At 41.9% G+C, this 14,419-nt stretch overlaps 1 pseudogene; it reads right to left on the bottom strand.

Moving 5' to 3' along the window:
* Positions 1-6,450: 6,450 nt before the first annotated feature.
* On the bottom strand, positions 6,451-7,008 carry LOC129536546 (ubiquitin-ribosomal protein eS31 fusion protein pseudogene; annotated as a pseudogene).
* Between the last annotated feature and the right edge of the window lie 7,411 nt (positions 7,009-14,419).

Genomic DNA, 14,419 nt, shown 5'->3' with positions numbered 1-14,419 from the left:
TAATAATACATACGTATATTGTGAAATAATATAACATGTAATGGAATGATAAAACAACAAACTCAGGGTAATACTTAATTCTTAGAGAGAAAGGTTGAGATGTATATAAACTAACGATTTAAATGCATTGGTATAACTTTTTCCTTTGGCTGGGTAATGAGTATTTCTGTGTTTGCTGAGCTATTCTTTACATATTCTTTGCATGTCTTAAATAGTGGAAAGGAAAAAAAACATTGGGGAATTCACTGGTGGTCCAGTGGTTGGGACTCAGTGCTTCCATCGTGGGGGCCACAGGTTCAATCCCTAGTCAGGTAACTAAGATCCCACAAACCACACAGCATGGCAAAAAAAAGGAAAAAGTAAATAATAAGATTGGGACTATCCAAAATTAAATCACAATCAGAAAGGCATGATTGAAATGTTACTGTAACTGAAAAACTGAGGCTTAATGAACAGTGCCTCATTCTCTCTACAGAAGGAATGATTTTAACTGTCTTGAATTGACCTGTAAGGCATAATAAAAGGGAAGCTGCAGAATAAGAAACTCTAACTCAGCTGGTAAAAAACCCACCTGCAATGCAAATCAAACCTAGTTCGATTCCTGCATCAGAAAGATCCCCTGGAGGAGGGCATGACAACCCACTCCAGTATTGTTCCTTGGAAAATCCCCGTGGACAGAGGAGCCCGGCAGGCTACAGTCAATGGGGTCTCAAAGAGTCAGACACGACTGAGAAGCTAAGCACACAGAATCTGGGAAGTATGCTGGGGAGAGGATTCTACACCTGCTTGACTTGACTGAAAACCAGCTAATGTACTTTCAGAGTAACATCTGGCATGCTCATTGATAGTAATATTTATCACAGTAAAATGACAAATATAAAAGCCAAAATCTCTATATAGTATAGAGCCTATGTACCATGATGGCTAGAATTTTGTCTTTTTTGTTCACTTTGTATTCTCAACACATGGCAGCAAGATGAACACATAATTATTTAATGAAAGAATGGTTAAATAAATCTCTTGAGTTGGTTCAATCAACTTTGGGTATATTTAACAATTTAGTTTGTAAACTAAAGAACAGACCTTGAACTGGATGGTCCTGGCACAATAGCATGAGGAGCCTCTGCACAAGTCTTCTTGTCCTTGAAGAGTGGCAGAATTTACCACCATAACATGTGCATTTTTGGCCATAAGGATTATTTTGAGGTGAAGGTACTTGAAAAATAGCAAATGCAGGAATGCCCCTTATCTGCCTAAAGACAGATCCTTCAAAGGAAACTCAGTTGTCTTAAATCTCTTCCCCAGGAGTTTCATCAGTCAGGTAACATTGACTCTATCATAGGAGATGAGGTTAGACGTCAACATCACACCCTGATATACTTGTCTTCTATCTCTTTTAAGAATTCATTCAATTTTTCTAAAAACAATTTACTCTCCATTAAGAGGCCTAATTCTCCTTCCCTTACCTGTATTATGACCATATATAAACTCTTCAAATCTCACTGCTATTTGGGATACTGAGGTTTTCCCCTCTGATGTCTTCATGCTGATACTGATTTAAGACATGTGCAGCAGTAAATGGCAGCAAGCAGTAGCTGGACATGAGGTCTTATTTTCCCAGAACAGGAGTCCTAACCACTGGAGCACAGAGGCCAGCAGTTAGGGCTAGAGTCCCTAGTCCTTGCCTGTCTAGTTGAGAACAAATTTAGGTGAGGTGACAGAAGGCAAAGAGTAAAGCAAGAAGCTTACTGAAAAGTACATGTGGAAAGACAAAAGGGCAAACTCAGAAAGAGTCGCCTCTTTGGGAAGTTTAAATCCTTTATAAGGGGGCAGTTTTCTGGGTTTTTGTCTCCTTTCAGGCCAATCATCTTGCTTTGTCCCCTCCCCACCTTCCTGGTTAGTTTGTCTCAGGCCCCTTTCCTGGGGTGCCCTTGCCCTCCTGAGCCAAGATGAATCTTAAAGTGAAGGCTTCTGAGAGGAGCAAGACTCATTATGGCCTGGAGTTATCCTCTGACTTTTGACTCCAAGGAGCCTTTGTGTAGTGTCTCCCTTGTCCTAAAAAGGGTGGGGAAGGAGAATCCCTTAATCCTTTACTCAAATAGAGTTTTGCTTCTCTTTGTCCTTGCCATGATTATAAGCTTGAGATGTTTACAAGAGACAAAGCCTGCCTGGCTGCCCTATTTCTGTTGTTACTTCCCTGTAAGAGGGTAAATAGGAATCCTTCAACTGGAGCCCATCTATCGCTTAGCTCAATACTACTAAAAATGAATGAATTGGTATGTCATTTCTCCTGTTAATCTTCCTATTGTTGGTATTTCATAGATCCAGCTATCAAACATAAAAGGGTAGGAGAAAGTCTTTCCTCCCATACACTTTATTCAGGCATAATTGAATTCTTCTCACTCTCCCTCCAACTTCTTTTACTCTCGTCCTCTCCTCTCTTACCTCCTCGTCTTTCCCTTTCAAGCCCAGTGCATGCTTTACATTATAATACATTTGACTTGTGGTTCAGAAAATGCAAAGTAAGAGAATTTTGAAAGAGGAAGCTGTTGTTTCTGTTTCCTAACGATATACACATAAAAGACTTGAATATCCCGTAGTTAAATCAGTTCATTGCTTGATCTTATGATTTGCTTAAAGTGTTCTGAAAACAGTTTTGCTATTGGTGAATAAGCCTTTACAAAATGATAGAATCTACATATGTGTTTCCAGTGGAATGCCAATGGGAGGCCACAAGGTTAATGAAAAACCTTTAGAAGCATTCTGGCTTAAGATGGTGGATAGAACACATCAATCTAATTGTTTCCTCCCTAAAACTACAATTTTTGTAAGAGTTGTGTCCTACTCTTTGTTACCCCATGGACTGTACATATACAGTCCATGGAATTCTCCAGGCCAGAATACTGGAGTGGGTAGCCTTCCCCTTCTCCAGGAGATCTTCCCAACCCAGGGATCAAACCCAGGTCTTCCACATTTTGCAGGTGGGTTCTTTACCCACTGAGCCACAAGGGAAGCCCAAAACTACAATAGTGATAAAAAAAAAAAAAGACTTGAATGCACGAAGAAGGGGATGACAATAAATTTCTGGAAAGAAAACACTGAAAACTAACTTAGAAAAACTGAGAAAGCTGAAATCTATAGCAACGGTATAGAAAATTGAAAATACACATAATTTTAACAAAGAATTACCCACAAACTCAAATCCTCTCCCTAACTCCATGCTACTGGATGACTGCTTGTCCCTGACTCCAGGAGAAACTTCAGAGTCTCTAGAGAGGGTAAAAGAAAAGTCTCTGGACAGAGAACAGCAGGCACAGTCTGCCAAAACAGTTCATGTGCTTGATGCACAGTGAGGCCAAACAAACTGAAATGGTGGCCAGAGTTTTGAGCAGAGATAGGTCTACTACAGAGCCTCCGTTCCGTTCCGTTCAGTCGCTCAGTCGTGTCCGACTCTTTGCGACCCGTGGACTGTAGCCTACCAGGCTTCTCCGTCCATGGGATTCTCCAGGCAAGAATACTGAAGTGGGTTACCATTTCCTTCTCCAGGGGATCTTCCCGACCCAGGGATCGAACCCGCGTCTCCCGCATTGGAGGCAGACGCTTTAACCTCTGAGACACCAGGGAAGCCTGGTATAGCCAATATATTCATGGGCGATACTGGAAAGATTCAGTCAAGCAAGTATAACTGTATGCTCCACCAGCAAGACATCCGAAAAACACCTACACCTCTATGCACAGCATTGATGCGGGAATCCAAATCACAGAATAAAATCTCAGGTCAGTCCTTTCTGTAAAAAGGGACTCAAAGTCTAGGGAAGGGACAGAGCCTAGCAAGTGTAAAAGCCCCAAACTTCCGGAAGGGGTTTCACAAAGCACCTTTAAAAGTCAGGTGAGGGAGGAGGGTCTCAGTGTGTGTGATCAGCTCGTGCACAGTTCTCTGATTGGCTGATGGTGAGGTGGCAGAGTGCTGTCACGGGGTTAGCATTATCAGTCCTTAGGCTCCAGGAGGCCTGTGGCTAGAGGCTCATGGTCAAGTAGTTAACATCTTCCATTTGTTGGAAAGGAAGAGGTTTTTAACATCTGCAAAACAATTCAGGTATTGTGCATCAGATCCTATTATCTATAGGTACTTCAGAGAGGAACTAAAGCAGAGGATATGGGGGAAAGCCTATCACCCTCTCTCACTCCCATGCAAGGCCCCATGGGTCTTGCTCTGTTACAAGTTAAGGGCATTGATACCATGAGACAGTGAAGGTTTACATAGTCACATGTATCCTGCTTGCTAAGGTTCCACCTCCTGTTCCATAGTACTCAACTATTCTGTCCCCAAACCAAGACAGTCAGATGTTTACCCTTTAGGCCTTAGATTGTCACCCTTCCTTGGGGAAATCTGGGCAACCCAAAACAGACTAAGTAGAGGAACTGACATTTGGGATTATCCAAATGTGTGCATACTCAGTCGCTCAGTAGTATTCGACTCTTTGAGACACCATGGACTATAGCCCAACAGGCTCCTCTATCTATTGAATTTTTCAGACAAGAATACTAGAGTGGGTTGCCATTTCCTTCTCCAGGGGATCTTCCCAACCGAGGGATCGAACCCATGTCTCTTGAGTCTCCTGTATTGGCAGGTGAATTTTTTACTACTAGCGCCACCTGGGAAGCCCAACAAATAAATGGTCCTATGGTAAATTTGGTGGCTCAGAGGTTAACGCGTCTGCCTCCAATGCGGGAGACCCGGGTTCGATCCCTGGGTCGGGAAGATCCCCTGGAGAAGGAAACGGTAACCCACTCCAGTATTCTTGCCTGGAGAATCCCATGGATGGAGAAGCCTGGTAGGCTACAGTCCACAGGGTCGCAAAGAATCGGACACGACTGAGCGACTGAACAGAACAGAACAGATGGTAAATTTAAGAAATAAGTTCTTAAGCAAGTTCTCTTTGTATTCAGAATTTCCAGTCATCTCTTTAGTCCATCTCTCTCAGTCATGGGTATAAACAAGATTACCAGAACTCTAGAGAAATTCTCTTACTATGCAAGATGAAGCCCAAAGGAGCAGAAACACACCTTGAAGGAAAGACTGTGTAGATGAAAGAAAACTTTATAATATTTGTATTCAGTCAAAGCTTTCCAGAAGAAAAGCATGAAAGTGAAAATCACTCAGCTGTGTCCAACTCTGTGACCCCAAGGACCATACAGTCCATGGAATTCTCCAGGCTAGAATACTGAAGTGGGTAGCCTTTCCCTTCTCCAGGGGATCTTCCCGACCCAGGGATCGAACCGGTGTCTCCTGCTTTGCAGGCAGATTCTTATCAGAGAAGCCCGAAAAGACCAAAAGAAATTTGTTTAGTTCAGTTCAGTTGCTCAGTCGGGTCTGACTCTTTGTGACCCCATGGACTACAGCACACCAGGTTTCCCTGTTCTTCACCAACTCCTGAAGCTTACTCAAACTCATGTCCACCAAGTCAGAGATGCCATCCAACCATCCCATCCTCTGTCGTTCCCTTCTCCTGCCTTCATCTTTCCCAGCATCAGGGTCTTTCCCAGTGAGTCAGTTCTTTACATCAGGGAGCCAAAGTACTGGAGTTTCAGCTTCAGCATCAGTCCTTCCAAAGACTATTCAGGACTGATTTCCTTTCGGATTGACTGGTTTGATCTCCTTGCTGTCCAAGGGACTCTCAAGAGTCTTCTCCAATACCACATTTCAAAAATATTAATTCTTCAATGCTCAACTTTTTTCATGGTCCAACTCTCACATCCACACATGACTACTGGAAAAACCATAGCTTTGACTAGATGAACCTTTGTTGGCAAAGTAATGTCTCTGTTTTTCAATATGCTAAGTTGATTATAGCTTTTCTTCCAAGGGGCAAGCGTCTTTTCATTTCACGGCTGAAATCACCATCTGCAGTGATTTTGGAGCCCCAAAATATAAAGTCTCTCACTGTTTCCATTGTTTCCCCATCTATTTGCCATGAAGTGATGGGACCAGATGCCATGATCTTAATTTGCTGAATGTTGAGTTTTAAGCCAGCTTTTTCACTCTCCTCTTTCACTTTCATCAAGAGGCTCTTTAGTTATTCTTCACTTTCTGCCATAAGGGTGATGTCATCTGCGTATCTGAGGTTATTGATATTTCTCCCAGCAATCTTGATTCCAGCTTGTGCTTCTTCCAGCCCAGCATTCCTCATGATGTACTCTGCATATAAGTTAAATATGCAGGGTGACAATATACAGCCTTGATGTATTCCTTTCCCAATTTGAAACCAGTCCGTTATTCCACATCCGGTTCTAACTGTTGCTTCTTGACCTGCATACAGATTTCTCAGGTGGCAGGTCAGGTGGTCTGGTAGTCCTATCTCTTGAAGAATTTTCCACAGTTTGTTGTGATCCACACAGTCAAAGGCTTTGGCATAGTCAGCAAAGCAGAAACAGATGTTTTTCTGGATCTTTCTTGCTTTTTTTTTTTTTTAAATGTTAGCTCATATCTTTATTAACCAATATACAATTACTTGTCTTCTGGTTTGTTGAAACAATAGGTCAGACAACATTTGCCACAATAATGTCTGTCGAAGTGACTGGCCATAAAAACTCCAGCACCACATTCATCTGAGGGACACTCCCAGCGAAGGTGACTGATTTTGCCATTCTCATCCACCTTATAGTATTTCAGAACAGCCAATTTAAACTTCTTTCTCTTATGCTTGTTCTTCTTGGGAGTGGTGTAAGACTTCTTCTTCCTTTTCTTAGCACCACCACAAAGTCTCAACACTAGATGAGTGGACTCCTTTTGAATGCTGTAGTCAGACAAAGTACGTCCATCTTCCAGTTGCTTACCAGCAAAAATCAGTCTTTGCTTGTCAGGAGGAATTCCTTCCTTATCCTGGATCTTGGCCTTTACATTTTCTATTGTATCCGAGGGCTCGACCTCAAGAGTGATGGTCTTCCCCATCAGGATCTTCACGAAAATCTGCATCTTGGCGGCGGTTCCACCGCAGATGGCGGATCCGAAAGTCTCTCTTGCTTTTTTGATGATCCAACAAATGTTGGTAATTTGATCTCTGATTCCTCTGCCTTTTCTAATCCATCTTGAGCATCTAGAAGTTCTTGGTTTACGTACTATTGTACAATAAACACCAAGCTTGGTTTGTTAGAAACGTGCCAGGCAAGGGAGGCATTGGACAAATGAAACCAGTCAAATGAACTCTCTGAGAACTTTATGTAGTTTTGCTGGGGAGGAGTTAATCAAAGGATGGAAGTTAGCAAGGGTGAGGGAGGGGCAGGAAGGAAGGTTAGGCTAAGACAGGAAAGAAGTGGTCAGATTACAAGTGAGTTGAGTCTGACTGCTTTGATAGGCTAGGCAAGGCTGTTTGTGAACAAGTCTATGACTTTATCTTTCCTGAACACATGTGTTTAAGCTGAGCTCTTGCTGAAACAATTTGTTTTGCAAATTGTAGAACTAAGATCTCACAAGCTGCAAGGCAGAGACAAAAAAAAAAGAAAAAATTTGAAGAAAATTCCCAGAAATGAAGGATCCAAATTTTCAAATTGAGAGTCATCATAACAGATTAAAATTGCCCTACACTAAAGCATATGATTGTAAAATTTAAAACAAAAGAAGAGATTCCAGAAAAGTAGGTGAAACAGGACAAGGAACAAAAAAATAAATCAACAACAAAGTGGTGAGAAAAGCAACATGTTTCTCATGACCCTCTGAACATCCCTGACTGGGTCTGAAAACTGACAAAGACAGATTTACAGGACAAAAGCTTACAGATTTTATAGGAATTTTACATGTCCATAGGAGCTTTCACAGGAGAATAAAGAACTGAAGAAGTGATTGGAGCCAAAGGTTTTTATACTTTTTAGACAAAGAAACAATACCTTTTGAAGAATTGACAAGACAAAGTTTTGGACTATGGGTGGTAAAAAGAAAAGCAGTAACAAGGTTTGTTTATACAGATTTCCAGGCCCTGATTCCTGTCTCTGCTAATAAGTCTTTCTCCTGATACAGGGAGGATATCTAGATTTATCTCCTGCTTTTGGGGAAGTGTATGCCAAAGTGCCATATTTTGGGGGTAGCACATCCTGGTATACTGCAATGCTTTAAAAATCCTGAAGAGCAATTTATTCCAGCAGACAACTCTATTCAACCGAATTATCACACAAGTGCTGGTTTATACAAAAACTTGCAAAGAGTAAAAAGAATACTCTCATATGCCCTTCTTAATGAAAATGCTGAAGGAAATGTGCCACAAAAAAATGATAAAACAGAGAAAAGAAGGTATGAAATATAGGAAACGAGAAAGAGGCAAAGGGATGCTTGAGATGATGGTGACAGAAAATCAAAGGGTGAAAACTGATCTCGGGTGGCCTTCACATGCAATGGCTTAGAACAGGACTTGGGTTCCCAGCTGGAAACAAGGCTGTATCACAACAACGAAAGCACCAGAACCTAGCCACTAGAACGGTGGTCAGTGACAAGGGCCCTGGACCTTCGGCTTTGCAGAAAAGAATTTCCACAAAGATGGAAAGTAGTGAAGCAAGTAAAGTATTTATTAAGGGGGGAAGTAGTTAGTACACCTGTGTGTACAGGCGTACTCAGAGAGAGAGTCAGAGTTGCACCCTCATGGCAGTTTGAATTACTTTCATGGGGTACTTATTCCAGGTTTCCTTTGGTCAATCATTTTGGTTTGCTTGTCTCACAGTCCGTATTTGGTATATCTCGGGATCCTCCCATGTGTGTGCACATATCTCTCATGCCTTAAGGCATCTGGATAGAGGATCCCTTGACATAACTACCTCTTTCACCCTCAAGGAGCCTTTCCTGAGGGAGGTCTCCTGACTTTGGGAACGAGAACTATGCGGTCTGAGCAGGGCCTGTCCTCCCCCCTTAACTGCCCTGATATTCTTGTCTTGGAGTTTAAATCCACAGGGAATGGATCGCCAATCACTTTATGCTGGGTAGGGATCCATATACTTCCTGCCTCAAAACTAGGTAATAAGTGTAGGAGGCAACTGACCCAGACGGGGAGCAATGTAGCTCAGGAATCAGACGCATTGAGAATCATCCCTATGATGCCTACTGCCCTATTTGACCTGAGCTCAGAATCTTGTCTCACTTGGCTTGTTTCTATTGCTTGTGCTTCTCCCTCACTGTCTGATTATATGAGAATCATTTTATCCCACAGAAGTGTTCTGCTTTGATCTATTCCTGAGATCTAGATATAGACCACAGTTAGCTAGAATTAGAAAATATAGAGCATTGCACACTCCCTTACCATATTCCTGCTGGATGTTCATTCCTGAGCCTACACCACACCCTTGCATTTTTCAGGATTCATGACCCAGACCTCATAATGCCCCAGATGGGGTTCTTACAAACTCTCAGAAGACATTCAGCTCTGCCTGAGAATTTTTCACTTAACAGTGGCAATGCTATATTTTCTTATCCAGATAATTTTGTTCTTGCTATGCAGTGTTTCACAACCAAAAGTACAGCAAATTATTTCTTATGAATGATGACTGGTCACCCAAAATTGAATTGCAGAATGTTTAGGGTCATTTCAGCATAATGAAATTATCAGGTGCATCTGCACAATTAGCTTCCTGAGAATTCTAAGGAACAGAGAATTTTCTTACTTTCTAAAAGACCACCAAAAAGATCCAGTAATCAAACAAAGCTAATCACGATGCTGTGATCACTGACCTAGAGCCACACATCTTGGAATGTGAAGTCAAGTGGGCCTTAGAAAGCATCACTAGGAACAAAGCTAGTGGAGGTGATGGAATTCCAGTTGAGCTATTTCAAATCCTGAAAGATGATGCTGTGAAAGTGCTGCACTCAATATGCCAGCAAATTTGGAAAACTCAGCAGTGGCCACAGGACTGGAAAATGTCAGTCTTCATTCCAATCCCAAAGAAAGGCAATGCGAAAGAATGCTCAAACTACCGCACAATTGCACTCATCTCACACGCTAGTAAAGTCATGCTCAAAATTCTCCAAGCCAGGCTTCAGCAATATGTGAACCATGAACTTCCAGATGTTCCAGCTGGTTTTAGAAAAGGCACAGGAACCAGAGAGCAAATTGCCAACATCCGCTGGATCATGGAGAAAGCAAGAGAGTTCCAGAAAAACATCTATTTCTGCTTCATTGACTATGCCAAGCCTTTGACTGTGTGGATCACAATACACTGTGGAACATTCTGAAAGAGATGGGACTACCAGACCACCTGACCTGCCTCTTGAGATATCTGTATGCAGGTCAGGAAGCAACAGTTAGAACTGGACATGGAACAACAGACTGGTTCCAAATAGGAAAAGGAGTACGTCAAGGCTGTATATTGTCACCCTGCATATTTAACTTGTATGCAGAGTACATCATGAGAAATGCTGGGCTGGAGGAAGCACAAGCTGGAATCAAGATTGCTGGGAGAAATATCAGTGACCTCAGATATGCAGATGACACCACCCTTATGGCAGAAAGTGAAGAGGAACTCAAAAGCCTCTTGATGAAAGTGAAAGAGGAGAGTGAAAAAGTTGGCTTGAAGCTCAATTTTCAGAAAACAAAGATCATGGTATCTGGTCCCATCACTTCATGGGAAATACATGGGGAAACACTGGAAACCGTGTCAGACTTTATTTTTTTGGGCTCCAAAATCACTGCGGATGCTGATTGCAACCTTGAAATTAAAAGACGCTTACTCCTTGGAAGGAATGTTATGACCAACCTAGATAGCATATTAAAAAGCAGAGACATTATTTTGCCAAGGTCCGTCTAGTCAAGGCTATGGTTTTTCCAGTGGTCATGTATGTATGTGAGAGTTGGACTGTGAAGAAAGCTGATTGCCGAAGAATTGATGCTTTTGAACTGTGGTGCTGGAGAAGACTCTTGAGAGTCCCTTGGACTGCATGGAGATCCAACCGGTCCATTCTAAAGGTGATCAGTCCTGGGTGTTCATTGGAAAGACTGATGCTAAAGCTGAAACTGCAATACTTTGGCCACCTCATGCAACGAGTTGACTCACTGGAAAAGACTCTGATGCTGGGAGGGATTGGGGGCTGGAGGAGAAGGGGACGACAGAGAATGAGATGGCTGGATGGCATCACCGACTCGATGGACATGAGTCTGAGTGAACTCCGGGAGTTGGTGATGGACAGGGAGGCCTGGCGTGCTGTAATTCATGGGGTCGCAAAGAGTCGTACACTACTCAGTGACTGAACTGAACTGAGCATATTAATTCCATGTTCTTTACTAGAACCTCCTGTCATAAAACAACTGACACAAATGTTTACTGTGGTGCCTGGCCAGGGTGTGTGGTTTCAGTCAGTGTCTTCCTCTAACAAAAAGAGCTTTGTGTGCTGTTTTCAAGGACTGAGGTAGTGGGTACAGAATAATTCTTCAAAGTCTAACTTGAGACAGAAAAAAATGAGCAGTAACTGTTTGGGTGACTTTCCATTCAATACTATTTGAAATATTTCTTTCAAATGTTATTTGAATTATTTGGCATTATTTCACAGTGTTATTGAATAGGGCTTCTGAATTTAGAAAGACTTTGGTTTAATTCTTGTTTTGCCATTTAGTTGCTTCCTGGTCTTGGCACAGTTACTTAATCATTCTGAGCCTTAGTTCTTCCATCTGATAAATGGGGATAAATAATATCCACTGTATCACTGAGAACATTAAATGACATAAAGAATGTCAAACACTTAGTACCATGCTCAATAAATATTAGTGGAGGTTTTAATAACTTCCCAGTACTGTCCTAAAAATCTTAAAGATAAAATTCAAGATGGCCTTTCTTAAAAAGACTTTCCTAATCTGGCTAATGCTAATCTCTCTAGCTTCACCAAACAGCAGATAGTTTCCTCCACAAACTATAGCGTTCCTTGAGTCCCAGCCTTATTCATGCCTTCACATCCTCTACTCCCAGAAGTGTCCTTCTCTTTTTAATTCATTATCCTCACCTTAAGCCTTGGCATTACTTCCTGTCTGAAGTCTCCATTGACTGGATTAAGGTGCTTGTTTTTTGTACTTATCATAACTCCTGTTCATACCTTTCTATAGCATTGTACTAATGACTTGATTAGTTTAAATGTTGTAAGCTCCTTGGGAGTACAGATTGTGTCTAATTCATATTTTGAACTCTAGACGATAGTGCTGCTGCTACTGCTGCTAAGTCACTTCAGTCATGTCCGACTCTGTGCGACCCCACAGACAGCAGCCCACCAGGCTCCCTGTCCCTGGGATTCTCCAGGCAAGAACACTGGAGTAGGTTCCCATTTCCTTCTCCAATGCATGAAAGTGAAAAGTGAAAGTGAAGTCACTCAGTCATGTCCGACTCTTAGCAACCCCATGGACTTCAGTGCACCAGGCTCCTCCGTCCATGGGATTTTTCCAGGCAAGAGTACTGGAGTGGGGTGATTTGTAAATGGTAGACATTCAGAGTCCTAGATAATTAAATAACAAATGAATAAACTAATTACTGCCAAGTTCTAATCTGTTGTTTTGCATGCCCTAGACCTCATTTGCTTGAACATTCAGGAACACACAAGCTTAAGGGAAATGAATCACATTAAATAGACTCTCAATATAGTGTGTAAAACAGAATGCAGCTTATTGAAAAATAACTCCTGTCAATGTGATGGAAGAAACATTCCCCTATTGAGTTTTGAGGAAGCTCTTCTGGCTTTTACATGAACTTGATCTCTATCAGAACAGCCTATATTCAGTTCAGTTCAGTTCAGTCGCTCAGTCGTGTCTGACACTTTGCGACCCCATGAATCACAGCACGCCAGGCCTCCCTGTCCATCACCAACTCCCGGAGTTCACTCAAACTCATGTCCATCGAGTTGGTGATGCCATCCAGCCATCTCATTCTCTGTTGTCCCCTTCTCCTCCTGCGTATGTCAAGGCTGTATATTGTTACCCTACTTATTTAACTTATATGCAGAGTACATCATGAGAAACGCTGGGCTGGAAGAAGCACGAGCTGGAATCAAGATTGCTGGGAGAAATATCAATAACCTCAGATATGCAGATGACACCACCCTTATGGCAGAAAGTGAGGAGGAACTCAAAGGCCTCTTGATGAAAGTGAAAGAGGAGAGTGAAAAGGCTGGCTTGAAGCTCAACATTCAGAAAACAAAGATCATGTCATCTGGTCCCATCACTTCATTGCAAATAGATGGGGGAACAGTGGAAACAGTGTCAGACTTTATTTTTTGGGGTTCCAAAATCACTGAAGATGGTGACTGTAGCCGTGAAATTAAAAGACGCTTACTCCTTGGAAGGAAGATTATGACCAACCTAGACAGTATATTAAAAAGCAGAGACATTACTTTGCCAACAAAGGTCCGTCTAATCAAGGATATGGTTTTTCTAGTGGTCATGTATGGGTGTGAGTGTTGGAATATAAAGAGAGTTGAGCGCCGAAGAATTGATGCTTTTGAACTGTGGTTCTGGAGAAGACTCTTGAGAGTCCCTTGGGCTGAAAGGACATCCAACCAGTCCATTCTAAAGGAGATCAGTTCTGAGTGTTCATTGGAAGGACTGATGTTGAAGCTGAAACTCCAATACTTTGGCCACCTGATACGAAGAGCTGACTCATTTGAAAAGACCCTGATGCTGGCAAAGATAGAATGCAGGAGAAGAAGGGGATGACAGAGGATGAGATGGTTGGATTGCATTACCGACCTAATGGACATGAGTTTGAGTAAACTCCAGGAGTTGGTGATGTACAGGAAGGCCTGGTGTGCTGCACTCCATGGGGTCACAAAGAGTCGGTCACAACTGAGTGACTGACTGAACTGAAATGAACTGACAGTATGTGGGGGTGAGTGGGTAACAGGCAGGAAGGCCAGGGGTCTCCAAACGGAGGAAATAGCCTGCAAGTGTCAGACATTTTTATCTCTCTTAAGGGGCAGGAGGAAACAAACTAATGATATTTTTTTCTTCTCTACACAAATTTAAAAGGAAGTTTCTCTTTTTTGTGTGTGTGTTTGTTGTATACTGCTTTTTATTTTTTTTTGATTTGATTTTATTTTTTTTTAAAAAGTATTTTTATTGAAAAAGCACAAATGCAAAGAAATGAACAGAGGAAAAATTATGCGTCGAACCTGGACTGGTCACTTATAATATACATGCTACAATTCCATTCTCCCCAATCATTCCACCTTCACCCTCTCCCACAGAGTCCCAAAGACTGTTCTAAATGCCTATGTCTCTTTTGCAGTCTCTTATACAGGGTTCAGGTTACCATTTTTCTAAATTCCATATATATGCGTTAATATACAGTATTGATGTTCTTCTTTCTGGCTTACTTCACTCTGTATAATTGGCTCCAATTTCATCCACCTCATTAAAACTGATTCAAATGCATTCTTTTTGATGGCTGAGAAATACTCCATTGTGTATAT

The sequence above is a fragment of the Moschus berezovskii genome, chromosome 6 (genome assembly GCF_049115385.1).
Source record: "Moschus berezovskii isolate FMDL1 chromosome 6, NW_MosBer_1.0, whole genome shotgun sequence".
Lineage (NCBI taxonomy): Eukaryota > Metazoa > Chordata > Mammalia > Artiodactyla > Moschidae > Moschus > Moschus berezovskii.
This window is presented reverse-complemented; position numbering and strand designations above follow the sequence as displayed.